Here is a 27939-nt window from a genome sequence, read left to right as displayed (position 1 = left end):
TCTTTCTTTCTTTCTTTCTTTCTTTCTTTCTATCTTTCTTTCTTTCTGTCTTTCATCTTTCTTTCACCTCTATATATCTATCTATCTTCTATCATTATGTATCTAATTATACCAGAGATAAAAAGATAAATCTGTCACTCTCCCAAATTTGGGGTATTTTCGGAAGTTGTGGTTTTTCTTGGATTTATATCAACAAGAGAAAGAAATAAAACCATTCCTGGAAAAAAATCAATCCTCCCTGCCCCGACTTGGTTAGGGAAGAATAGATTTTTCTTCAAAATATTGTAATGTTCATTATTGAGGTGCATTACTGAAATAGCTGTAATTTATGATTATTTGCTTCAAACTGAAAGTAAAAAGAGGTGATTCTGTGTATTTTTAACTCCCTTCTTATCATATCTAAGTAAACTTGGGGATTATTTTAAATTTCAGATTTAAAACACACAATGTAGGGAAATCAGAGCAATAACTAAATTTTAACATCAAACATCTGATGAGGACAGCATCTCATCAATTTGAAGTGTTTTCTAAATATGCAAAGTGATTAAAAGACATAAGTTACAGGAACATTTCAATCCCAATTTTTGATAGTAAAGCGTTTCTGAATTTCATGCAATAAAAGGACCTTACCTGTAACATTTTCTCATAAAGCTTTATGTGATTCAAACCGTCAAATTGATTCCTTCCAAACTAAATTTAAAAATAAACTGTTTGAAATTCATATATCGACAGCTAAAGATGAAAAGGAATATATATATGATGCTGGATCAAAGCAGTTAGTGAGATATAAATTGCTGAATGTATTATGTGTGGTATAACAAAACAAAAATAGAAAATATAATTTTGTTCTCAAGATAATTCATACATATATGAAATTTATGGTTCAAGCCAATATCTCAAGAGTAGAAAGATGAAAGCATTATGGTGAAGGAGTTGCAATATGCTAATTACGTGGGTTTCTTTGAAGGACAAGCAATGTCTCCATGTCACTATATAGTCTAATTCAAATCATTTCTGACCATCCAAAAGCCATGTTCTTGGGCCATGCTATTTTATTGACTTACAAAATTGTCTTAACTGGGTTTTGTTGTTACTTTGCTTTTCACTGAGAGACATTTCAAGAAATACTAGTATGAACTGCCATTTCTGAAAATAGTGACTGCTTTATCTCCTACTGCCTCTTCAACTGGGAGAAGTTCCCCAGGGAACTTTTTTTTTTCTCCTCTAAAGACAATAAAATCTTTTTTTTCTTTTTTTGCTTTGTCTTCCTGGAAGCTCAGAGCCAAAACTGTTCTCAAAATATAACAGCTCTGTTGGATCTTAGGACATACTTACATGTATTTTTCATTGTATTCTCTTTTTTCCTCCCCTGGACCTGTTTTCAGTTTAGAATTTAATAAATTATTTGTAGACAAAGGTCATGGCTGGAGAGGCAGCTAGCTAGCAAGATATGATTGATAAATCTGAGGAACATGGTAGGAATCAGAGTTGATTGAGGTCAATAAACAAAGTCTACTGGGAGGGAAAAGGTTATTAAAAGTAATATTTTATGCAGATGATAAAAGTATATGTTTATTCATTAATGAAAATGCAGACAAGTTAAAAAAAGAAAATGGAATTCCTACAATCCCACTAGCCGGAGACACCTGCTGTTAACCTTTTGGTGTCATTCTCCTTAATATCTTGTGTCCATGAAGAATATGCATCAGATGGACCTCTTGGCCTCCCCTGCTGCCATCTGCCGTCCTTTACTGAGTACTCCCAAGATACAGGCCCTGACCTGGGCAGTTCCCATACACTATCACATCATCTTCACATCTAGGGGTGGGAACTACCCTCCGCCCACCAACCATGAGTGAAGAAACTGAGACACAGAGAGACTATATAACTGGCCCAGAGCTAATAATATTTAAGCTCTTGTTTCAGTCTAGGCAGACTGACTTGAAAGTATGTGTCTTGCCACTGCTCTGTGCTACCATTGAGAACAAGTTTCACATTTATTAGAAACCCTTCTAGGTTCAGTGTACTTAAACCTCTTTCAATATACTTGATTAGTTGGAAGCTCAATCTTTTCCTGAGATGAACCTCTGACATAGCCCCTCTGGGAACTTCTGGGAGGGTTGGGCATGATGCCTTGCTGCACATATTCAGCTCTGCACTTTTTACATGCTGGGGGCCACCATGACTTCTTCATCATGTGTTACTGCCCATCTTGATGCCATGTTGCTGGAAGTGTTCAAACTACTGATTCCACAATGTTCACTTGGCTGACACTGATTTCCTCCAACCTGGGTAAATATATATGCACTATGTATGACAGACAAAGGCTAATAGCCTTCAAAAACAAAAAGCAGTTGATACTCAATAAGAAAAGAACTTACTGGAGAAATTGGCAAAGGATAAAATGCATAAAAGGCAGTTCATAGAAATAAAAATATTATCTGTTCAATAAACATACAAAATATGCCCAGCTCACTTGTAATTTTTAAAATGCAAGTACAAATAGTGAGAAACCAATCTCAGCTTCCACCCTTCCTTGTTGATAAACTGGCAACCAAAGCATTTGGGTGTGAAGAAAATAAGCATTCTCATGGACTTTTTTTTTTTAATAAATTTATTTATTTATTTTTGGCTGTGTTGGGTTTTCGTTGCTGCACGCGGGCTTTCTCTAGTTGCGTCACGTGGGGACTATTCGTTGTGGTGCGGTGGCTTCTCTTTGTTGCGGAGCACAGGCTCTAGGCATGCGGGCTTCAGTAGTTGTGGCACACGGGCTGAGTAGTTGTGGCTCTCAAGCTCTAGAGCGCAGGCTCAGTAGTTGTGGCGCACGGGCTTAGTTACTTCACAGCATGTGGGATCTTCCTGGACCAGGGCTCAAACCCGTGTCCCCTGCATTGGCAGGCGGATTCTTAACCACCGCGCCACCAGGGAAGTCCCTCATAGACTGTTAATAAGAGAAAGATTGATAACAAATTTTTCTGAAATAATTTGGCATTATTTATCAAATGTTTAAACAATTTGCCTTTTGATTTTGCAACATCACTGCCAACGATTTATCCTGAGGCTATGTTGCATGTTTATACAGAGATAGATGATAAATGCAACGATTTTTTGGTAACACTTTTTATAATAATAAAAATCTGAAAACAACTCAAGTACTTATAAATAGGAGATTAGATTTATAGATTGTGGTTGTTCATGCAATGAAATATCACCCAGTTGTTAAGAAGGATGACGTCTATATATACACCAAGATTTATATACACTGTGCATACCAAACAGAGGCTTAGCTTAGTGATTAGAAATAGATTCTGGAGCCTCAGTGCAGACTCTGGAACCATACCTGGGTTTGAAACCTGGCCCCACCACTTACAGCTGAAGTTATCTATAGCAGGTATCATAATCTCTATATGTCTCACTTTGCTTGTCTGTGAAATGGACACAAGAACAGTACCCATCTCATAGGTTGTTATGAGGATTAAATGATTCAATGTTTGCAAAGTGCTTAGGTGACGGCTTGGCACATAGAAAGCATTATATAAATTTTTGTGAAATAAAACAAATACTGATATGAAAAATTAAAGTCCATGAGTCCATGGAGTAGAAAGTAAAATGATGCAGAACAGTATAATTCCATATATCTAAAAAAAATGATAGGGGTGGGATCCATACTTGCATGAGGATACATTTCTGGAAGCCACCCCAAGAAATGTTGAGTTTACCTCTGGGATATGGAAAGGAGGTAGATGGTCTCAGAGCCCTTTAATCTTCACCCATCTGTACAGTTTCGAGTTCTTTTATTTCTATTTCATCAGCAACAGCTCCTGGAAGATTTCATGACAGGCAGAAGACTGGTTTGCCCTGAACTCACAGAGGACTTCTGCCAGGTGGTGGTGTGTTGAACACTGCAAGCCAAGCTCACATCGTCTCATCTCTGACTCAGCCAAAATACTAACACTCACACACACACACGTTCACACACACTCACATGCCCAGACACACATGTGCACACACATGCACATATGTTACAAAATTACGATCATGTGGTAAACACAATTTTTTGTTTCTATTCTTTTCAGTTAATGATATAATTAGGAGTGTTCTATCATTTCATTAAATTTTCTTTGAAAATATGATTTTAACAACTGCACAATGTTCTACCAAGTACACACACCACATCCTTTCCCGAAATGTTTTATGGAACTACACAGGCCTACTTGAGCAGAGAATCAAGTCAGGGTGTCCTTTGAGGCAGACCTGTACAGTGTTTCCACAACCTTCCTTTTCATTTTTTACTGGCCTGTGGCATTCCTTTCTTGTCATTATAAAAATGCAGGCAAGGATCTGGCAAGCTAATTCACTTTAAGGCACAAATTACTGATACAGTGGGAAAAAAAAATAGATACTGATGTGGGAAAAAATGTCTGCATTTTAACAAGGAGCTAACCATTAATCCAAAGTTTAAATTTCCAGTGGTAGATTTTCAGTAATCAGGAAGAAGAGTAAGGGGAGCAGGGGAGCATTGAGTAGAATGGAGGAAACAATGAGAGTTAACATTTGCTGTTTGGGCTCAGGAAATGTTGGTTGAATTGAAATATTTGGAGGTTGGCACAGATAGGCCTTCAATTTATCTTCCCTGGATTGTTGCAAATCGCTACAGCATACAAACCATAGGAAGTCAAACAAGTCACAACAATAACAGGAAGCCACAGAGAGTTCTGGAATATAAAATACCGGCTTTCCAATTTTATCCACTCATGCTTTCCAACTTTGTTATAACCTCGGGCAAGTTAACTTGACTTCTGTGTGCCTCGCTTTTATCATCTACACAATATGATCTACCCCCAAAGATGTTGTGAGATGTCAAGGCTCAAAATGCTCCTTGCTTTCATCCTCTCCTCGCCTCTCCTCACAGGGAAGGCTGAATGTCAGAGTATACAGCACAGAAGACCCTCGACAGTCAACACGAATTCAAGTCTTGACTTCAACACAGACCATCTAATTGGGCAACCGATCTTAGCTTCACTTTGCTAATCAATAAAAATAGGCCAAAATATATAAATTCATGGTTTAACTTAATTGAATGTCAGTGCCTAGTTCCTAACACTTTCATTGTCATTGAGAAGAAAAGCAGGAGGATAGAAATACCTCTAACATTTGAGAGCATAGTATGGTTCTTTGGTTGATTACCTGCTTTAATCCTCAAAATGGCTGTTTTAAGGTAGATACTTTACACAGAGAGAGATGAAAGCTTAGCACTTACCCAAATGCACATACTTCAGAAGTAGTATAGCTGGAATTAAAATTCAAAAGCCTCTATTTGCTGTTCCACACTGCCTAGGTGATTTTTAGAGGTCTGTAGAGGCACATACAAATTAAGCATTACTATTATCATATTACTCAAAAGGTTATAAAACCAAAGTAGCATGAGTCACCAATGTGGGAAATCTTCCCTCAATATGGAAGGGACTAATTTATGATGAAGTGTTTCATAAAATAAAACCATGATATGTCAATGACTATAACTGTATATACTAGTTAGAGCTAGATTTTTCCACACAGATGATTAAGCTTCTTAGAGGCCTATAAAGTATATTTTATATAGATGTTTACATATAGATATTTATATATAGTTATTACATTTGTAAGACAAAATGTATATGCATATGTATTTGTATGTGTATATGTGTACAAATGCATGTATGTATATGTATATATAAAGGGTATATGGTTGCACTTTTACTTTATACCTGACCTGTTGATGGCTAACATTGAGTAAAACATTTGAAAATAGACAAATTCAGTTATTTTTCTTTCACTTTGTAAAGTGAGCTGCACACGTTCTAGCTTCTTTCCTGGAGAATCATCTTAGCATTATGTCCATTCCTATCATTTTGCCTTTCCCATTCATGTCATTCCCATGGAAACCAAGGAAGCGCATCTCACACACCTGTTTCCCCTCCCCCCTTGAATGTGGCCAGGTGTCTTACCGTCCATTCAACAATCATTTCTGAGCCCCTGCCCTTGTGCCACTCACTGTGCCAAGCCGAGCAAGGTGAAGCACTGCACCTTCGTGCAGAAAGTAGGTCGCTCTTTCCGCTCTCCAGGAACTCACCGTTGAACGAGATGAAGATGCTTAGGGGCCGTGGCGACGGTGCAGCTGAGAGAGCGCCACGCGGTGGGAAGCTGGAGAAGGGAAAGTCCCCTCCTGAAGGTAGAGGGCCGGTGACTATTTTTTGCGGAAGGGTGAGAAAGCTGGTGAGGGAGTGTAGAGAAGACACTGGAAGAACGTGAGTTTCAAGCCACATGGTTTTGTAGCATTCTTCAGCTGGCTTTGGAAGGAAAGAGATTAGAAAACCACTTCTAGGTGCAGGAAAAGAGGCATCGAGGCATTTTTCCCACCTTGATATTAACACCCCTCACCCGCCTCTCATGTGCGGTCCTGAGCCGTGGCGCCAGCCCCTCCCCACCAAGTAGGAGCAGTCAAAGCCTCTCTACCCTGGTGTATGTGCTGAGCTACGCGGTAATAAGTGGGGTCCTGCCTGCTCAGGTCGGACAGACTCTCGGGAGTCACCTCTGCCTGCCATTTGCTAGCTCACGACCTCCACCAACTTGCTTGAATTTTCGAATCCTTGGTTTCCTCACAGGTATAATGGAGATATTAATACCTATCTCACAAGATGTGGTTGAGGGGGGAGTGCTGAAGATTGAAGAAAAAATATATATGTAAAGCACCTAGCCTAGTACCTGGTATATTGCAAATATTCAAAAACTATATTTAATGTTGTTTTGCTTCTATACATGTATCATTTTCCTCCCTGGTCTACTCCTAATATCCATGGCTTCTCATTTCACTGCCTTTTTCACAGCTTTACCTTCCCCCCCTCTCCTGTTTAAAGCTGCCTCGTGACTCTCTCTCGCTGTCCGGGGCCACATGTCCCTTAGCCTGATGCAGCTTTCGCCGGGTCCCGACCCTAAAGGGCTATCTGTGTGAGCTGGGTTTGCCCCGTTTCCCCGTCCTGGTACTAAAACCTGCCCTCGGGTCATTTACATCCCTACTCTGGAATATTCTGTGGCTGTTAAAAAAGCACAAAATACGTGGTGTGAATATACTGACAAGGATCTACTACTGAACGGAAAAAGGGAAATACAGCTCCGGATGTATGGTATGAGCTCATTTTTGAGACAAAATCTACTTCTCTATTGTTTAAAATTTTTCAATAAGCATGTACTTTTACCATTGTGCGTGTGTATTTTTAAGGAAACCGGTATAAGTTATAAGCATTACAAAGACTGGTGAAATGGAAAATATAGGTTAAAATGAAGGGATAGTGGTAGGAAGTTCGCTTAAGCTAGTGTTTTCCCAAGTGGCCATGAAAGGCACATTTGGCAGATGTTAATGGCTTTCTTTCGTAGAAACAGAGATGACTTAGTCACGTAGGTCTGAGAAGCACTAAGTTAGGTGAAGTCAACAGGTTTATTTGTTTAACACAGGATATCTTTGCAGCTTTAATGTGCTCCTGTTCCCTGTGAGTCTGCAAAGCGGAGAGTAAATGTAGTTCTGACAACACCATCTTTTTCTATAGAGCGAGCCCAGCATTGGTTTTCCACTTGAGAGAGGACTCTCAAATTTTGAGAAATGCTGACTTAAACTATTTCTCTCCTTAAATATCTCTATTTTTTTTTTTATCTCTGTTCCCTTTTATTCTCTTCCCACTATACCCCACCAAGTGTTTGTATCAGACTGTTACCCTTAAGCTCAAAACTTTGTTCATTTAATAACTATATTCAAAATCTCGATGCCCAGTGAACTTAAAATATAAATAGCTTCAGGTGTCTACAATTAACCCAAAACAAAAATCATCCAGCTAAAATAAATATCACTTCTACTTGAGAGAAATATCTGCTTTGCTTAGAAGAGAAAATTTTGTTTTTTAAACAACTACTTTTAAATTTGGTCTTAAATTTGACACAAGTATCATTATTATTTTGACCTCATATTCAGAGACTGAGTTGATCTTCATCATCACTGGTTCTCAGTTTAAGGCACATTATCATCACTGATCCCTGCAAGGCCCTTTCCTATTAGTTGAGTTATTAATTCATCCCTTCACTTGTTCCTTTTTATATCCATTTCCTGATTCCATCTCCTTTTCCCAACTATTCCATTCTACTTAAATAGATTAAATACAGTTCTCTGTGCTATACAGTAGGACCTTGTTGTTTATCTATTTTATATGTAGTAGCCTGTATCTGCTAATCGCAAACTCCTAATTTATCCCTCCTCCACCCCCTTTCCCCTTTGGTAACCATAAATTTGTTTTCTATGTCTGTGAGTCTGTTACTGTTTTGTGAATAAGTTCATTTGTATCATATTTTAGATTGCACATTTAAACGGTATCATATGGTATTTATTTGTCTTTCTCTGTCTGACTTACTTCACTTAGTATGATAATCTTTAGGTCCATCCACATTGCTGCAAATGGCATTAGTTCATTCTTTTTTATGGCTGAGTAGTATTCCATTGCATATATGTGCCACATCATCTTCATCCATTCATCTGTCGATGGACATTTAGGTTGCTTCCATGTCTTTGTTATTGTCAATAGTGCTGCTATGATCATTGGGGTGCATGTATCTTACTGAGTTAGAGTTTTCTCTGGATATATGCCCAGGAATGGGATTGCTGGATCACATGGTAACTCTATTTTTAGTTTTTTAAGGAGCCTCTATACTGTTTTCCATAGTGGCTGCATCAATTTATATGTCCACCAACAGTCTAGGAGGATTCCCTTTGCTTCATATCCTCTCTGACATTTACTGTTTGTAGACTTTTCAATGATGGCCATTTTGACCGGTATGAGGTAATACTTCATTGTAGTTTTGATTTGCATTTCTCTAATAATTAGTGACGTTGAGCGTCTTTTCATGTGCTCATTGGCCATCTGGATGTCTTTTTTGGAGAAATGTCTATTTAGGTCTTCTGCCCATTTTTTGATTGGGTTGTTTTGTTATTGAGTTTATGAGCTGTTTGTATATTTTGGAAATCCCTTGTCAGTCACATTGTTTACAAACATTTTCTCCTGGTCTGTAGGGTTTTTTTTCTTTTTGTTTATGGTTTCCTTTGCTGTGCAAAAGCTAGAATAAACATATACTTAAGTGTTGTCATATTGCTGGCTTGAATGTCTGCACTGATCTACATTTCTACCAGCAATGCACAACATTTTTCACTAGCCAGATACTAACTTTTGCTAGTCTGATTGATGTGAATTAATATCTTATTTTTATTTGCAATTTTTTGAGAATTATTCTAACCCTGATGCCCAGGATTTTATGAGATTTTGACTGCATACTAACTTTTAATAAAATATTAAAAGTTTAAACATGACCACCAGGAGCAATGATTAAATCCTTAGAGTTACATAGGCCAAAATGTGCATGTGATAAATCAATGAATTTTGCAACTGTGTGTGTACATTTTGCTAAGCAATGTTGAATGCAAAACAGAAAACCACCACATCCAAAGAACATCTTAGTATTATTTACTAAAAATTGAAATGTTCATTTTATCATTCTCTACATTCTTCTTGCAACAGGAAATGACTTCTGAATACACTGCCTCATCTGTCATTGTCAAGGATTAAATATGAACCAAATTTGCAAGGTATTTTTTAAAGTTTGCTAGAGCAGAATAATGTCATTGTCAACATTTTTAAGCATTTTATGACTTTGGGATCTTTCCTTAAAAAAAAAAAGCACATTGCCAAACTAATTAAAATTGGTCATGAATATTAATGTTTGAATTGAAAACAACTGCCACGAGGTGGCAAACAATCTACACATAGAATTATACAAAAGAGAAAATTATAAATACACTATATCATATATGTATACTACACTAGACAGTGCAAAATATCTGGTTAATACAATATCATCTATGTATTAAGGAAGCATAAGCCTAATGGTACAAAGAGTGACAAATGCACTTGGTGAGAAATTGAGCCTTCTTTTGTCTTAAGTGAAATCTTTTTTTTTTGAACAATTGAAGATAGCAGATATTTGGTCTTAAACCCTAACATTTGTCATTATTGTGGGATTGGCACATGGACATGTACTGTTACCTTATCTGTGCTCTCCAAGTAAGGCACTTCTCTATGGTTGAAGATACATTGATGATAAAACACTATAGCCCTGAGTGACCTTGAACTTGTCCTAGGGCTTCTTGTCTGGCTTCATGTATTCTATATGGTTATCAATTTTTATAGCATGTTGAATATAGAAGGAGAAAAGTGCTCCTAGGGTTTTTATTTCTCCATTTGATTTGACCCTCTTAGAAATAAGAAATATGATGTTATGCTGAAGAATGCAGACTCTGGTGCTAGACTGTCAGGTTTGGATATTAGCACAACTACCTACAAGTTGTATAACTGTGGTAGATAGTATTATTCTTCCCAAATAATAATTTCCCCTTCCTGTAAGAGGATAATACATTCCTCACACTGTTGATCTCAGGATTGACCATGAATGTGAGGAAACATGATGCATACCATATCTAGCAAGCAGCTTTAAAAGCTGTTGTAGGTTTCCACCATTTCTCTTGATCTTTCCCTCTACCAAGAAAATGATGTGTCCTCGGTAAGAACTGGCTACTCCTTCAGCCTAGGGTCTGGACTGAGAAGACTCATAAAAAGAGCTAAGGAAAATGGATATATTCTGGCAGACTATAATATTAGTGAGATATAAGTAGGTATTGTTTAAGCTACTGAAATTTTGAGGTTGTTTGTTATCACAGCATTACCTAGTGAAAACCGACTATTACAGTGACTTTGGGCCTCAGTCTCTTCACCTATAAAATGAAGCCAATAACATTACCCTTCTCATAGGGCTTGGGGGATTAAATGAGTTAATAAATATAAAGAATATAGAACAGTACATTGCATCATAGTGGTTAGACATCATTATTAAAATAGTCTAAATGTACGTACAAAAAGATCTTTCATTTATTGAATGACTGCTATAGTCTAAGAAGGTTTTACTTATGATTTTATTTAATCATACAATATATTTCTAAAGTATTGAGGTTCTTATTTCATAGGAGAGGAGACTGAGGCTCAGAAAATCTCTTAATTCCATGACTTTCAAATCATTTGTGGCTAAGGACCTTTTTTTTTTGGTGTGTTTTTCCCCCTAATGAGTCATGGGCTAATACTTTCAGGAAATACAAAAAAATGAATTATTAGACTCAATAACAAAAAAACAAACAACCCAATCAAAAAATGGGCAGAAGACCTAAATAGACATTTCTCCAAATAATCCTTTACTCCGTTTTTAATTTCTATTTCCCTTAAACACTGATATTTGTGAGGTTACCTGCATTACCACTAAGAGTAATTTAAAGTGCAGATATATTTGTAGCATTAACTGTTTTCAGCCTAGAATAATAGAGTAGATTTAAAGAACGTATTGATTGTCTTTTATTTCTAAGTCACAGAAATAAGCACATACTAAAATATAAACTGGATCTGAGTTACACTTTCTTGAAAAAATGGTTCCCTTGACCTTCCTATCTGTTTCCTCCAGGATTTGATACTTAGTATAAAGACAAGCAGAAACACTTCATTTTATTAACTGAAAGAGTCTTCAGATGTTAAAAAGATGAGAACTGTATACAGCACCTAGTTTCAGTACCTGGAAAGCTTGACTTTCTCAAGGTGAAGCAGGGAACGTGTCAGGAGGCATCCTTTACTCCAGGGACTTCAAAGTTTTTGCTCATGGATGTCCTTAGCCGATTTTGAAAATATTTCTATCCTCTCAAACACATTTATTTATTTATTTATTTTGTCAATAAGTTTTTATTTAGTTTTCTTTTTAGCAGCTTTATGGAGATATAATTGTCATACAATAAACTGTGTATGCTTAAAGTATCCATTTTGATAAGTTTCCCCATATGCATATCCTGCTAAAAACCATAAACACTATCAAGAGAGTGAACATTTTCTCCCTTCTCTCTTTTTTTCAGTTTTTCTTCTACTTTATTTTTATTTTCATTTTTAACTGAGATATAATTGACACACAACATTATGGTTTCAAGTGTACAACATAATGATTCAATATTTGTATGTATGGTAAAATGATCACCACAGTAAGTCTAGTTAACATCCATCACCACACATTGTTAACAATTTATTTTTCTTGTGATGAGAACTTTTAAGATCTACTCTCTTAGCTACTTTCAAATGTACAAGACAGGGCTTCCCTGGTGGCTCAGTGGTTAAGAATCCGCCTGCCAATGCAGGGGACATGGGTTCGAGCCCTGGTCTGGGAAGATCCCACGTGCCGCAGAGCAACTAAGCCCGTGTGCCACAACTGCTGAGCCTGTGCTAGAGAGCCTGCGAGCCACAACTACTGAAGCCCGTGTGCCTAGAGCCTGTGCTCCGCAACAAGAGAAGCCACCACAATAGGCCCGCGCACGGCAACGAAGAGTGGCCCGCGCTGGCCACAACTAGAGAAAGCCCGTGTGCAGCAACGAAGGCCCAACGCAGACAAAAATAAATAAAATAATTTTTTAAAAAAGTTTTTAAAAAGTGCGGAGGATATAGTATTCATATGAGATCATTGACCTTTTAAAATAAAACAGTTACTTTGCTCTTTAATTGGAATATTTTTTACCAAAGCAATTTTATCTACCCATATAAATATAAAAACATATAAACAAAGTGTTCCTTAAATGTAAGAGATCTAGTTTTTTTCCTTTTTCTCTTCCAAAACATATTTCTAATTCCCTCATGAGAACTTTAACATATATATTTATGATGCGTATTTATACTTGGAATTCTTTTATTAGTCTATAACACTTTATGTGTACAGGTTGCATTTTAAAATTTTGTGAACAGAAACTCTAAGTGTTAAAAATTCCATCTGGATTGAGTTATCATTCTGATTATTAGTGTTCAAATGAACAAAACAACATTTATAATAAATTTTGATAAATATGCATTAGACATTAAAAGTTTCTCAGAAATACATCTTTTAATGAGATAAATGAGGTCATATATATGTATGAATATTACTTATTATTAAAATGGAAATTTTCTATTTCCAGTTTTCATTTTTATAGATGTAAGCACTGAGAAACACAGTTCAGTTAAGTAAGTAGACAGAACTGGAAGGGAATTTGTTATGGCCCTGTTATTCAATTCTTTGAACTCGTGAGTTACATAACAAATACTGTATCCATAGTGATCTATCATCAAAAATTACTTTTTAATGATCTATTGATTAGGAACTCTGTTAGAGTCTCATTTAATTTTGATGAAAAAAAATTTTTAAGGAAACTCCTATTTAGACAGATTTGTTAACCAGTCATTTGAGTTATTCACCTTTTCACCAATATTTGGAATTGTCCCTTCCTTTTCTATTGGTGAAGTTTTTCAGCCAAGAAAAATACGATAGAGCAAAATTCAATTCAGGAAAGGTTGAGTCCTTTACTTTTCTTTCAGAAAGTGTGAGAAGGGGATGATAAAAGGAGACATGGAAAATGGGAACGCACAGAAGACAGCTTTAGCAGAGTTTTTGGAGAACATACATATGGAAGTTGAAGATCTGGAAACTGATTTCCTTAAAAATCACAGTTCTATTCCTGGGCCTTGGAAAGTTTCCAGGTGCTCCCAGGTGCACACAAACTCCAACTTGAAGATCAGTGGTCTGTTGTCAGCAGAGTAATTCTTTTCTGAGATAGATGGAGGGGACTTTGCTTTACAAGTTTATCAAAGTCCACTTTCCAGTCAATAGACCTAATAATATCATTATTTTACAAGTTGCTCTGTTGAGACAGGATGGACAACTCATTAGTTATTGTGTGTAAAAAGAAAGCTCATGGCTAAATTAAGTAATATAAATGATTATGTTCTTGCCAAAGGACAAAACCATCTTTAGTTCTAAAATTACCTTTCCTGCTACCCAGTATAGTCAGAACAAACTCTTCTCTAGACTCCAGGGATGTTGAACTGCACAGGACCTAGTGGAAAGGTATTGAGAAATTCTTCCCTGAAACTCCAAGCTTGGCTAATTTCCCATCTCCTGGGCATCCATAACTCTCTCTGCAGACCTTTATCGAACAAAAAGTTATTAAAATTATTTGCTTATCATCTGTCTTTCCCAACAAACTGTGAAGCCCTTGAAGTGAAAGAATCATTTTGTATTCATCTTTGAACCCCCAATTCCTGCACAGTACTTGATATATAGAGGTGCTCAATAAATATGTATTGAAATTAACTTACTGAATGAGGTAGAAACAATTATATTTGCATTACGTGATGGGAGAGATAGAGAAACTTTTCTGACATGAATATTAACTCTACCAGTTATTCTTAATTCCTTTGATAAAAGCTTTTGTTTCTCCTGGAATCCTAATATTAAAAAATGAAATATGATTAAGATTTAGCTGGGAAAATAATAACAGAGAGAACAGAAATGATTCCCTACAGTGGGAACAGCCTCTGCAGCCACACTGCAGACATTGCAGGAACGTGGCAGGGAGCAGAGCTTGCCGGAGAGAGAATGTTCCAGGAGGAGAAGGAAGAATTTGACCCCACCATGATCACCAGGGTCTGGGGTGGGATTTGGGGTTTGAGCATAAACATAATAAGTAGCCATTAGAGACTATTAAGCAGAATATTGACATGATCTGATTTGGTTATTAAAAGATCACTCTGGCAGACTTCTCTTCCATAATTACACCAACTCTCCCACTAAAAACAGTCAAAACATCTAGAAAAAAAAATCTTTTAAAATCTCTTTAAAGCGGAAAGGACAATAACTGAATAAGAAACTTCCAGACCAAAACCAAATAAAAAATGGGAACCCTGAGAAGTAACTCAATAAATTCCAAGCAGGATAAATCAAAAGAAGCCCACAGTTAGATATAACACAGTGAAGCTGCAGAATACCAAAGACAAAGAAAAATAATTCTTAAAAGAATCATAAAAATAAAAGCCTATTAGTTTTCTTAGGGCTGCCGTAATACATTGACACAAACTGAGTGGCTTAAAACAACAAAAATTTATTCCATCACAGTTCCAAAAATTCTGGAGACCAGAAGTCTGAAATTAAGGTGTTGGCAGGATTGATTTTTTTCTCGAAGCACCAAGAAAGAAGTTGTTTGGTGCCCCTCTCCTCGCTCCCGGAGGTAGCTAGCAATTTGTGGCATTCCTTGGCTTGCAGCTGCATCACTCCAATCTTTGCCTCCTGCTTCACATGGCATCTGCCTCTCTGTGGCTCTATGTGTCCTCTCCTTCTAAGAGCAAAAGTCACTAGATTTAGGGTCCACCCCAAATATAGGATGATTTTGTCTTGAGATCCTGAATTTATTACCACTGTAAAACCGTCTTTCCAAATAAGGTCACATTTTGAGGTTCTGGATGAACATGAACCTTTAAGGAACACCATTAAACCCAACACAGTTAGGTTATTTTCAAAAGGTCAATGGTAGACTGATTTTTCAATAGTATTAACAGAAGCTGAAAAATAGTGAAATGATATTTTCAGTATGCTGAAAGAAAGTGACTACCAACTTAAGCCCAATGAAAATAGATTTTTAAGAGCAAAGGAAAAATAGGTTCATTTTCAGATAAATGCAGTGCAAGCTTGCTACCAGTATACATTTGCTAAAGAAAATTCTAAAGGATGTACTTCAGCATAAGGAAAGTACACCTAGGTACTGAAAAGAATGAAGAATGTAGATAATGGTAAATATGTGAATAAATCTACATCAGCATTGAAAGTATAACTTGTAATAATAATAATAATAATAATAATAATAATAGTGGAATTTCTAAAGGTAAATGTAAAAAAAATGACAGCTAAAATATGTGAATTAGGATGAAGTAAACTGAGTTTAAAATGTTCTAAGGATTTTTATACTGTGTGTAAGGAAGGTAAAAGTAGTGGTTACTTTTTTGTTGATTTTAAGTACACAGTTTAAAATTTCTGAGGTAACCACTAAAAGAAAAGGAAAAGAGTGAATAAATCTCAAGTTACAAAAAGAGTACAAAGTGATTTAAATACACACTCCCACACAATTTCAAGAAAACAGAGAAAAGGGAGAAAAGGAAAAGTAAACACAATTATGTGAGACAAATAGAAAGTACAAAATAAGATGCTAAATTTACACCAGCTATATCTACAGTAGTTATATTAAATGTAAGTAGGGCTTCCCTGGTGGCGCAGTGGTTGAGAATCCGCCTGCTAATGCAGGGGACACGGGTTCGAGCCCTGGTCTGGGAAGATCCCACATGCCACGGAGCAGCTGGGCCCGTGAGCCACAACTACTGAGCCTGCGCGTCTGGAGCCTGTGCCCCGCGACGGGAGGGGCCGCGATAGTGAAAGGCCCGCGCACCGCGATGAAGAGCGGTCCCCGCACCGCGATGAAGAGTGGCCCCCACTTGCCTCAACTAGAGAAAGCCCTCGCATGAACCGAAGACCCAACACAAACAAAAATAAAATAAAATAAATAAATAAAGTAGCTATAAATGTAAGTAGACTACATGAGCCATTTAAAGGACAGAGATTGTCAGAAAGAATAAAAAATACAACTGCATGATGTTGGTAAAAAACATAGCTCATATGTATACAAAAGATTGAAAATGAAGGGATGCAAAAAGAAATACCATGGAAGCATTTATAATACAAATTTTAAAGCAAAATACATTACTAGAGAAAAGATCACTACTTCATATTTATTAAGAGGTTTCACTTACGAGGATGATATAACAATTTTATATTTGTCTTCACCTAATAATAGCGCTTCAAACTCTATTATTCAAAAACAATAATTAAATGAAATAAAAAGAGAAATCAACAATTATACCACATGATTTTAACACACTTCTCTCAGCAATTGATAAAAAAATACAAATATGATTATATAAGATTTGGAAAATAAGATTAGTAAAATTGACCTAAGAAACAAATTCAACCATTGTTTAATACAGTCTTTTTAAGAACAATTGAAATATTTTCAAAAATTGACCATATATTGAGCCATAAATAAGTTTCATCGCATTTCAAAGGACTGAAATAATTAAAAGTACATTTTCTAATCACAACCAGTTAAACTAGGAATCATTTTTTAAAGAGTATTTGAAATATTCCCATGCTTATAAATTAAGAAATATGCTTCAAACAAACCCATGGGTCACTTCTAATTAATTCTTATAGAATGTAAAGTAGTTCTTAGAAGAAAATGTATAACATTAAATATGTATATTAGAAAAATAGGGGCTGAAATGTAATGAATTAAGAATCTAGGGGCTTCCCTGGTGGCGCAGTGGTTGAGAATCTGCCTGCCAATGCAGGGGACACGGGTTCGAGCCCTGGTCTGGGAAGATCCCACATGCCGCGGAGCAACTAGGCCCGTGAGCCACAACTACTGAGCCTGCGCGTCTGGAGCCTGTGCTCCGCAGCAAGAGAGGCCGCGATAGTGAGAGGCCCGCGCACCGCGATGAAGAGTGGCCCCCGCTTGCCGCAACTAGAGAAAGCCCTCGCACAAAAACGAAGACCCAACACAGCCAAAAATAAATAAATAAAATAAATTAAGAATGCAAATGACCCAAGGATCAGGTGTTTCAATTTAAAAAAAAAAAAAAAAAAAAGCTTGCCTAGATCATTACTATTAAAAAAAAAATCTATTACAAGAAGATAGAAAAAACCCAGCAAAATAAATTCAAAAGAGGAAGAAAATAATAAAGATAAGAACAGAAATTAATTAAATAGAAAACACAATAAAGAGGACAAACTCTGCCAAAAGTTGTTTCTTCAAGAAGTTTAATTAAACTGAAAATTCTGTTACTGAATGTGAGTGTGTGTGTGTGTGTGTGTGTGTGTGTGTGCGTGTGTGTGACAGAAAGAGGGAATTAAATTATTACTATCAGGAATGAAGAGGGACATATTACTAGATGTATTAAAAAGTTACTAAGAAAATATAAACAATTTTATGCTGATAAATTTGACATTTTAGACAAATTCCTAGAAAAAATGCATCTTATTAAAATTGACTAGAGAAGAAATAGAAAACTAAAATAGTTCTCATATAGTTCTTCTAAGGAATTTGAATCACTAAAGAATTTTCCACACGAAAAAAATCCCCAGATCTGTATGACTCCAAATGTGAGTTCTATCAAATATTTGAAGAAGTCCTTATCTTCTTAAACATAATTTTACGTATGAAAAAGAGTCCCCAAATCATTTTAGTAGGCTAACATAACCTTCATAGAAAAACCTGAACAGCACACTACCAGAAAGGAAAATTAAAGGTCAGTTCCACTCACGAACATAGTTACAAAATCTTAAAAAAGATAACAAATATGAATAAGTTAGGCTTAACCCACTGAAGTTGGACTTTTTTAACACTGGGAAATAAATTAATGCAATTTATCACAAACAACAGATTGAAGGATAAAAATCTCATGAGCATTTCAACAGATCAAAAATGTTTAAATTCAACATCCACTTATAATTTTTAAAAAAATATTGTCCTGACAAACTAGTAATAGAAGTGAAAATCACTAATCCAATAGAGGGTATCTACCAAAGCCTACAGCAAAAATTCCTAATCATGGAAGGTTAATATCTTTCTCTTTAATATTGGAAATTTGATGAGAATGCCTGCTAGCACTTCTTTTCAGCATTTTATTAGAGATCTTAACCAGTACAAGTAGACAAAAATGAAATTAAATGTATAAGTATTAGAAAGAACTAACATCACTGTCATTTTCAGAAAATATAGTTGTGTAAACAGAAAGTCAAAATAATCTGGATACAAATTATTAAAATTAATAATAGAAGGTAGAATGATTGATGAATATATATGCAAAATTGTGTGCTATATAACTATATATCTGCAATAATCATACCGAAGTGAAATTAAAATATATCACTTAAATAATACAAAAATGGAAGTATTTAGAATTAAATATATTAAAAGATGTATACACTCTCTCAAAGAAACTTATAGAACATTATTAAACACAATTGCTTCGTGAAGGAACACCTACTGGTTAAATTTTTGATAATTTGAGCACAAAATGAAAAATGACATAATGGACTATAATGGATGGCATTAAAAAAAAAAAGAATCCATGAGTTCATGCTGATAGCAAAAACATTAAAAGGAGGGTGGGGAGAATGGAAAGCTCTTCACAAAAGAATGCCACCTAATAAAAAATGAATGATGGAATTTCAAATCACTGTTTTGCAACCTCTATAGTAATAATTGATCATTAATGGATGCTAAAATCATTAGGTGAAAGATTATAGGGAACAGGTTGTGCATACAATCTTATAATGTCATCCAGTAGGTTATTTATTAATTTCGAAGGAAAAAGGTACCTTTTCAAAGGTGGAATCTGGCAGACATCACCTTAATGAGGAGATCAAACTTAACACCAGCAATAATGAGACATCAGATCGAGTGTGTCCTGAGGTGAGCACTGAGCAGGGAACAGTACCTTTCATCCAGTACATCTGCCAAAAACTTTAACCAAAATCTACTCATGAGGAAAGAATAACCTAACCAAGTTAAAGATTTACAAAACAATTGGCCCACGTTCTTCAAAAATGTCAATGTCATGAAAGACCAAAAAAAAAAAAAGAGAGAACTGGAGAACTGCTGCTTCAGACTGATGAGACTAAAGATACTTGTCAGGACTTCCCTGGTGGTGCAGTGGTTAAGAATCCGCCTGCCAATGCAGGGGACACAAGTTTGATCCCTGGTCCGGGAAGATCCCACATGCCACAGAGCAACTAAACCCGTGCGCCACAACTACTGAGCCTGTGCTCTAGAGCCTGCAAACCACACGTACTGAGCCCGCATGCCACAACTACTGAAGCCCGCGTGCCTGAAGCCCGTGCTCCACAACAAGAGAAGCTAGCGCGATGAGAAGCCCGTGCACAGCAATGAAGACCCAACGCAGCCATAAATAAATAAGTAAATAATAAATAAAGATACCTGTCAACTAAATACTTTGAATGATTGTTTCTGAATTTTTAAAAAATGTCCAAGTATATAGGGTATATGGTTCTAGGCTTGACCAGAATCAGAGAATCAGAGCCACTCTGAGTGATTTATTATGGGGATTATGTCTTATGCAATTATGGGAGCTGGTAGAGCTCCCATAATTGCAGGCCATTGCCTCTGGGTCTAGCATTAAGCCAAAAATTGTTTTAGGTCAACCAGTCCAGCAATCAGGAAAGAAAGATATGGACAGTAGCAAACCAGAACCTGAGTCTGTTTCTCACCACCTCCAATCTCAGTATGATGGGAGACCAGCAAGAGAAGCTAGCCCCTTCACCATGGCGCTGTACGTGCATTTGGCTAGGACTTGGAGATGATGAAGGAGGAGAGCTGGCAGGAGATGAAAGGGCAACAGGTCCAAGTGTTGTCTCATACCAACAAGGTGAGTTAGCAGAGCAGTAATAATGTGTGTGAATTGCCACAATGCCTGGTACCCAGCACCACTAACCTTACAAATAGCTGCAACTTCACATCTACCTTCCAAATCTCATGCAAGATCTTCTTATGGACAATGCTAAATCAGAAGCACACAGAAAAGGGAATTCTGAGAAATGTAGTTAAAAGTGTACAAAGCTACCACAATCTACCCTTTACCAAAGTGGCATCCATACATATCTCGTTTGATCATACTTATCTTACAAATAAAGACAATAACAAAACCATGCTTCTGCCTAACCTGATGCAAATATTCTCCATGCAACAAAAAGACACGCGGGCTCTTTTTCCCAAAAGTTGATGCAAAGCCCTTTCTCCCTCTTTCAGTGATATTCATACCTCTTCTAGCTGAGCCACACTCTCCCTTTGAAATTCTATAATTTAGTACTGAGATGTAAGGTTAATTACTATTAACACATCTTATTTTAGATGACAGGGGAGTGCTAAAGGGAAAGAAAAAATTAAAGTAAGGAAGAAATACTTAAAACTACTACAGTCCTTGTTTCTGCAGCTGTCACATGGTCATGGCTGGTAGGTATAACTACCTTCTTCTGATACCCATTTTCTCTCCCTTTTGCCCTCAGCAAGCACCTCAGATGGGCATGGCTCCTTGCCCAGTGGAGTGACTCAAACCTTCATTCCTAAAGGGTCTGGGCCATCAGTAGCCCAGCCTGTATTGTGGGTCGATGTAGTTTTCCATTGACTTAATCACAGGATATGGAAGTACTAAGAGGCATCCCTGGAGGATCTCCTGCATTCTAGACATACTCTTCTTTACACCTGTGGTGTAGTAGAGCAGTCCTTGATAGTCAGGATCAATCACCACAGCCATATAGTAACCCCAAACCCTGAGATTAATGGGTGTCCTCTGCATTTGTGACATGTTAGCAAGAACAGTATTGATCAATTTTATGGGTGAAAGCATTAAGGAGTGAGTGGTGGCAAAGGAAATGGAAACTGTGGGTAAAGAAAACGTTTTTAAGAAGTTTGGTGGGAAGGGGCAAAAAGAGATAGCCATAGCTGGAGAGAGATATGAAGCCAAGGGAAATTGGAGTGTGTGTTTATGTGACTGTGGAAAAGTTTTCTTCAGTTCTAGGGGTGGTAATGTTGCTGGTTCCTGGCTGCTCTAACATCTGTCTTATGTCTCTTAACCTTGCTGAAATCTCTGTAATTGTTCTCATTAAAAGTCTCTTCATTAGAACCATTTGGAATATACCAGGTACCTTCTGCTTGTCCTTCAAGAATAACACTCCACCTTTCTCCACCATGTTTTGTGTCCCAAGAAGCTGGAAATAACAGCAGGAAATCAAGAGTAAGAGAAAAGGGAAATCATGGTATTTATTCCCCATCTCTAGCTACCAAGTTGTCTCAAGTTGCTAGCTACCAGGTTGTCTCAAACAAGTGCCTTTTCCCCGCCAAAGGAGTTAGGTCCTGTCAGGAAGTTCACACTTACGTCCAGAGTACTGTCTCCCCTCGTCCCTTTAGACCTGGAGTGTGGAAGGCTCCTGATTTCTTTAAGTTTCAGGCTGTTGTTCCATCCCTTCCTGTTTTTCCTAAACCTTGCCCACATCTCTGCCTACAGTCCCTTTATTAAACTCTCTGCAAGTGACTCAGTGTGATTGTGCCATCTGTTACCTGCCAGGACCCTGACTGGTAAATGATGTGAGGCTCCCCCATTACCACATCACATGACGCCTCTCCAGTTGCGCTGTCTGTGCATAATGTTCATTTATTTCCGTGCAAAGGATTGTGCTCGTTATTCTCGTTCTTGTCTCTCTCACTAAGCAATCATGACTTGATCAAACTCAGAGGACACATACCTATGGGAAGAAGGGGGAGACAGGGCAGCTCTGCCACGTGAGATTTCTCCTAGTGCAGGTTGTGGTCCTTCATTATCCACTGGTCTGGATATGACTCTGTGTGACACCTTGGTGCTCTATCTGCTCTGCTGTGCTGAAGGGAGGGTGTTCCAGACCTCAGGTCTGTGTTGGATGGCCATATCCTGTTTCTATGCTGACAGTTCTTCATCTGTTATCTACAACTGCTTGAGATTCACCCTTAACCTAGTCAACAGTTGGAGAATGAAGCCCTGGTGTGTAGTGGTGGGAGCATGGGAGTCAGGTACACCTGGGTGTGAGTTCTAACTCTCACTTACCACGTAATTGCTCACGACAGCCTCACACCAACACTAATGCTAACTCTACTGAAACAGAAGGATGTCCCTCTGTAACAGACGGGTCACAGTTTCCTTATATTCAGGAATGACTTCTTTCTTTTTTTTTTTTTTGTCATCAATACTAGATTTATAGTTTTATTATAGTAAAAAATAGTTGTTACAGTGAGATCTACACACATATACAGAATTACATTTAAATTCATATAGAACAATATTTACATTTTAAGTTATACCTGAAATTAGAAGATGAAGTATGGCTTAAACTTTACGACAAAGAAAAGCAAAATACATGGGATAAAAATAGAGTTAACAGTAAAAATAGAACAATCTGTTCTTGATACATGTGGAAACTTTTTGTCAGAATGCTACATCTTCTTAATATGATTGTCTAAACCATTAAAATATGGGTAGCTCAGTTGTATTTTGCCAGCAATTTGTTTGACAGGATTATAAACTAATGTTTTTGAAAGCAAATCCAAGCCATTTTCAACCAAGCTGTTGACATGGGATGCTAGGCTTCCTGGTTTTCACTTGGGAAATGTATTCTTATAGTCCTGTAAAGATGCCACTTCTGGCCGTGCTTCATTACTGGGGGGGCCCAAAGCTTTGAATATTTTAAAGAGTTGATCAACTTCTGAATTCCCACAGAAAAGTGGCTTCTTTGTTGTTAATTCTGTAAATATGGTGTCTATGTGCCAAATGTCAACTGGAGTCAAGTAATGAGCTGACCCCAGCAGAGGAATGACTTCTTTCTTTGGGGGTTTTCTTTGAGCTATCTCTGTTCTGTTGTAGTGGGGAGGGTGTTTATAGGCCAGTCTAAATTTGCGGGGGAAGAAGACAGCTTCCAGGTAGAATATTCCTTGAAAGTATGTCTTCCTGTTGGCAAAAATCACTGATTCTGTGTTACTTCCTGTGTTACACTGTGGAACACCATCCTCTGCCTGAAGCAACCCAAGTCGTGGCTGATTAACATTCACACACACAATCCAAGGGCTGCATTGAAACCAAGACTCAGGGTGTTAAAGAATGTATGTCACATAGGGGCCTTTCTAACGTATGCTTTTCTACATTAAAAACAAAAAGATCACAAATACAGTGGGTCCTTGATGGCATTGCAGAAACACAGCCCACACACATCTGAAAGGCTGCATGGTGAAAAAGTAGAGCTAGTGTTGCCTATTTCAAGTCTCATCTGAATTCTGACTCTGCCTCTTGTAAGCCATGGTTCAAAAAAGGATGTCTTCCATTGCATAATGTACCACATCTCCTTTATCCATTCATCTGTCGATGACATTTAGGTTGTTTCCATGTCCTGACTATTGTGAATAGTGCTGCAATGAACATTGGGGTGCATGTGTCTTTTTGAATTATGGTTTTCTCAGGGTATATGCCCAGAAGTGGGATTGCTGGGTCATATGGTAGTTCTACTTTTAGTTTTCAAAGGAACCTCCATACTGTTCTCCATAGTGGCTGTATCAATTTACATTCCCACCAACAGTGCAAGAGGGTTTGCAGCCATAAAAAGGAACGAAATTGGGTCATTTGCAGAGATGTGGATGGACCTAGAGTCTGTCATACAGAGTGAAGTAAGAAAGAGAAAAACAAATATCATGTTAACGCATTTATGTGGAATCTAGAAAAATGATACTGATGAGCCAATTTGGAGGGCAGGAATAAAGACGCAGACCTAGAAAACAGATGTGTGGACATGGGAGGAGGGTGAATTGGGAGATTAGGATTGACATATATACACTACCACGTGTAAAATAGATAGCTAGTGGGAACCTGCTGTATAGCACAGGGAGCTCAGCTTGATGCTCTGTGGTGACCTAGACGGGTAGGATGGGGGTGGGGGGTGGTGGGAGGGAGGTCCAAGAGGGAGGGGATATATGTATACATATATTTGATTCACTTCGTTGTACAGCAGAAACTAACATAAAATTGTAAAGCAACTATGCCCCGCCCCCAAAAGGATGTCTTTCCCTCTGATCCTTGGAAATTCATGTGTATCAATTAGTATTTATTTGGCTGCAAAAAGCAGGACATTCTCGTGGTAGCTTTCACATTCAGGAACTCAGTTTTCTCACCTAACAAGAAGGCTGGTCCAGGAAGGCGCAACTGCTTGATGAGGCTGACAGGGACCAAAACTTAAGCTTTTTGTCCTGCCATACTTAGCTTGTAATTTTAATAAGCACAATTGCAAAATGATTGCTGTGACCAGGCAACATATCTGCGTAGCCAGCAGGAAGAAGGAGGAAGGGGCAGAAAGCCAAGAGAGCAGGCCCACTGAGTCTCTCCAAATGACTTCTGATTATACTTCATTGTATAAAGTGGGACACATGGCCAGCCCTCGCTGCAAGGGAATCTAGGAAGGTATTTTTTAACAGTACATTGCCATCATGACATAATTGGGGTTCTATCACTAAAGAAGAAGAGAAGAGGTTGGGTAGGCAACTGGCAGTATCTGACACATAGTACATTTTTTTCTTTCTTCCTACTATATATTCCCTTGCATTTTCTGATGTAGTCACTCTCTCGCCCTAGAAGTACATTTTATATACCTAAACCTAAAGGGTTTACTCTCAGCTGTGGTAGTATATGTAGGATATTTGTTTTGGGATGAGGTGGGGATGAACACTCAGTTATAACCTGAATCAAGGTATTTCTTTTTCTGACAATTTATTTTCTTTATTTCTGCTCCCACCAAGTTTATTGTGTTTACCTTTATTGTCATTATAAAGTTATAAAAATATTATAAAACATTTAGGAAATAGAGAAAATAAAAGGATAATAACTAATAGTTTTACTACTCTAATATTTCCACTGTTAATATGCTTATATATTTCTTGCTGTTATTTTACTAGGCATTTTTTTATCATAGTATTCATTAAATTTCACATCCCGACTTTACAATTACCAAATTATAAGTATTATTCTATGTTATTAGAACAATAATGTCATGATATCATAAATTATACATATATATATACACACATATATGTTTAGTAATATGTACATATGACTAAATGGTAAAACCCAATACATTCCATCTTATAGGATTGTTGACATGCAAATAAGATCAAAATAGTAGCTACCACTTAGTGAGCACTTACAGTATGCCAGGCATGGTCTGAGCACCACTTCAAATACATTATCTCATTTATTCCTTACAGCAACCCTATGAACAAGGTGTTACTATCATCCCATGAACAAGTAAGGAAACTGAGGCTCAGAGATGGTTAAGTGGCCGTTGAAAAATTACACAGCTAGTGTTCATTTTTTTATTGGAGTATAGTTGACTTACAAGGTTGTGTTACTTTCTGCTGTACAGCAAAGCGAATCAGTTATACATATACATATATCCACTCTTTTTTGAGATTCTTTTTCCATATAGGTCATTCCATTTCATTTTTTAAATAATAATATGTCTAATAATAATGTTTAATTCTGAAAATATAACATTAATGCTATCTCCAGTCTAATGCCTCTGTGTTTCCCTGCTTCAATTTTATTATAGAAATCTTACTTTGAAGCAGGACTCATAATTCTACTAGAAAAATCTTACCGTGAGAGGCAAAACATATCAATGTAGTCACATGTAAAATGTCAATTTGAAAATTATCCTGTCAGGTTAATGAATTATGTCTGTTTTATCTGAACCATCTATTTTATTCAAATTGCTACTACTTTACTCTGATGCATAAACAAGCTTTTTAGAAACAAATTCTTATATATCTGACAATTCTCTGCATCTCAGCTTAATCATGTCACAGTTTCCTGCTTATTTTGTGGTATTTATTAAAATAATGATATCCATATCAAAGTTTAAACAGTTTTGCCTTCTCCTTTTAAGACATAACATAGGTGTATTTGGAGTAGGGAGGCTTTGATGACCTACCACTCTTTTCAGAAAAGACAGAAAAGTGAGAAAAGTCAGAGTAGCTTAGGATTTTCTTAGATTCTTAATGCCATAAAGCAGCAAACTACTAAATGATTTTCATGGGAATTTATCAGTACATTGATTTAATACTTTTCTTTACCTTTTTCTTGTACCAGGAAAGCTCACCTAAGAAGATACCTCAGTGTTCTTATTCAAAGTGATTAAACCGGAAAAAAATTAGGGGACTCTTCCTGATCTTGCATTGAACTAAAACAATGAAACCAAAAATGTGTTTAGTTTTTATTTTTAATAGGTAATACATTCAAATGAGTTTTAAAAATGAAGAAAGAAAAGTTTAACAAAGTGTACGCTGAGATTTTTTACCACCTTCTCATCATCTACCTCACACTCTACTCCCTAGTGCCCCCCCACCCCCATGGTTAACTACTTGTATCAACTGCTGATATTATTTCTTCCATTTCTTATATAAAATGTGGCCCTCTTCTGCACCTTGAGTTTTACACTTAACAATATCTCCTGGATATCTTTCTTTACCAGTGCATCTCATGCTTCCTCATTGTTTTTTACAGATACCTAATATTCCATTGTGTGTATGTACCATAGTTTAATTAACCATTCCTCTGCTGATAGATAACTTGGGTTGTTTCCAAACTTTTCCTTTTACAAACAAAGCAGTATTGAATAACTTTGGACATAAATCATTTTGATGTGTGCAGATGTGTCAGTAAGATACATTCCCAGAAGTAAGATTGCTGGGTCAAAGGGTAAATACATTTGTAACTATTAAAAATACTGTCAAAATGTCCTTTATGGGGGTTGTATCTTGTGTCCTTCAGCTAGCAGTGTATGAAAATACCTACTCCCCCATAGCCTAGGAAGCAGAATGTTGTTCAACTTTCTGATTATTGCCAAGCTGATAGTTGAAAAAATGATGTTGGCTAGTATAGTCTGGTTTTAATTCACAGAGATAATGTGGTATTTTGAATCACGCAAAAGAGCTTTGGTGTTTTTTTAATGTAATCTGTGTCATTGCCACACACAGTCGTCAGGTCTTATGTCACAAAATCAGTGCTGTAGGTGGAACTGTGTTAATGAGGATTTCCAGGATTTGTATTGTTGGCTCTTTAGTATATAAGGTATTGGTGTGGTGGTGAGAGCCCTTGAACGTACACCAGGAGAAAGATGCAGGAGCAAGGAGTCAAGCCCTGGATCTGCCAGTAACTGATCATGTGCTTTGAGCCAGTCATTGAATCACTAGGAGTTCAGTAGCCTCATGTGGTAGGAGTATCAGTAAGCAGAATAATGGGATGGAGAGAAACAAAGTTTTGATGACTGTGACCAAGGAGGGGGCATTGTGGG

At 37.1% G+C, this 27939-nt stretch overlaps 1 long non-coding RNA gene across 1 annotated transcript; it reads right to left on the bottom strand.

Annotated features, from left to right (window-relative positions):
• Positions 1-363: 363 nt before the first annotated feature.
• On the bottom strand, positions 364-24490 carry LOC309635301. The gene is made up of 2 exons (XR_014248745.1): positions 16539-24490; positions 364-16207 (listed from the first exon to the last, which is right to left on the bottom strand). It is a non-coding gene; the product is annotated as an uncharacterized lncRNA (long non-coding RNA).
• Between the last annotated feature and the right edge of the window lie 3449 nt (positions 24491-27939).

Source organism: Balaenoptera borealis (genome assembly GCF_965194805.1).
Source record: "Balaenoptera borealis genome assembly, chromosome: 9".
NCBI classification, from domain to species: Eukaryota; Metazoa; Chordata; class Mammalia; order Artiodactyla; family Balaenopteridae; genus Balaenoptera; species Balaenoptera borealis.
The sequence above is the reverse complement of the archived record's forward strand: the minus strand, read 5'-3'. Positions and strand labels throughout refer to the sequence as shown.